The sequence below is a fragment of the Mandrillus leucophaeus genome, unplaced genomic scaffold (assembly GCF_000951045.1).
Source record: "Mandrillus leucophaeus isolate KB7577 unplaced genomic scaffold, Mleu.le_1.0 Scaffold497, whole genome shotgun sequence".
NCBI classification, from domain to species: Eukaryota; Metazoa; Chordata; class Mammalia; order Primates; family Cercopithecidae; genus Mandrillus; species Mandrillus leucophaeus.
The window spans coordinates 593785-595146 of NW_012105331.1; the positions used below are offsets into that span (position 1 = coordinate 593785).

The following is a 1362-nucleotide window of genomic DNA, read 5'->3' on the forward strand; positions in this document are numbered from 1 at the left end:
GTGTGGTGGCTCACACCTGTAATCCCAGCACTTTGGGAGGCCGAGGCAGGTGGATCACCTGAGGTCAGGAGTTCAAGACCAGCCTGGCCGACATGAAAATCCAGCCTCTATTTAAAAAAAAAAAAAAAAAAAAATTAGCCAGGTGTGGTGTCAGGCGCCTGTAATCCCAGCTACTTGGGAGGCTGAGGCAGGAGAATTGCTTGAACCTGGGAGGCAGAGGTTGCAGTGAGCCGAGATCGTGCCATTGCACTCCAGCCTAGGCAACGGAGTGAGACTCTGTCTCAAAAAAAAAAAGAAAAAAGAAAAAAAGGAAAGAAAAGAAAAAAAACTCATTAACATTCTTCCTCTAAAATAGTAGCTTTCTTTGCTTCTTTTTTTTAATATATCTATCACTGGATAGCAGACTCCAAATACTTTGGAGGACAGAGGGGAGGAATACAAGGACACACATGGAATAAAAAGATGTTACTCCTCTCCTTGCCCAGTTCATCTGTTTCAAAACCTCATGATAATAAAGAAGAAAAGTATATACTAGTCTTGCACTTCATCTGTAGCAGATAACGTCTAGCACACAGAAACAAAAATAAAGAAATGCCATCCTATGTTCATGATGTAGTTTCCAAGGAAGCTTCTTCCTTGTTATTCTCTCTGTCTATATCTACATATCTCTTATTTGCAGACTATGCTGGCAGTGCTCAGAAGAGCAGCAAACATCACAAAAGTGAAGTATTTACTTTTAGGGTTCCTTAACAGATATTTCTGTCATAGAATCTCAAGACTGAGATTATTCAATGCAATCCTTTGTGTTCCACTCAAGAACACCTTTTATAAGATTCTTCGTAAGTAGTCATACAAATTCCATTAATAAACAACTCTTATCTTCCTAGGCAAGCTACGCCATAATGGAAAACTCTTTTCACAAAAAAAGAAAAAAGAAAAGCAGATTAACAACAGATTTACTGTTAGATTAATACTGTGGTGAATGCAAGCCACATCACAGTGTATTGCCATTGCATGATAACTGAGATTAATTCTAGGGGAGAATATCTAAATGAGGTGAGGAAAAAAAAAAAAAAAACTCTGAATAGGCCCAGGAATTCATAGGCCTGGCCTCAAGTGGTGGTACTAACATAAGACAAGAGACCTAGATTCAGGCTCTGGGGTTGGTATGATGAAATACGGCCAGGGATTCAAAAGTTGAATTCAAGCCTTGTTTCACATATTCTTTGTGACATCTACTGGTTTACCTATAGCTCTGCCCCATATTCTTCAGCTCTTTACTCCAGAGCATGGGGCTGAGTAGGGCCGTAACTGCAGAAGCAGAGTTTCACAAAGTCTAAACTCTAGCCCTCTAGCCAGGAC

General features: G+C 40.0%; 1 protein-coding gene across 1 annotated transcript in view; it reads right to left on the bottom strand.

The window, feature by feature from the left end:
• AP4E1 (adaptor-related protein complex 4, epsilon 1 subunit) overlaps window positions 1-1362 on the bottom strand; it is a 95908-nt gene that overhangs the window by 80398 nt on the left and 14148 nt on the right. The window lies entirely within an intron of this gene.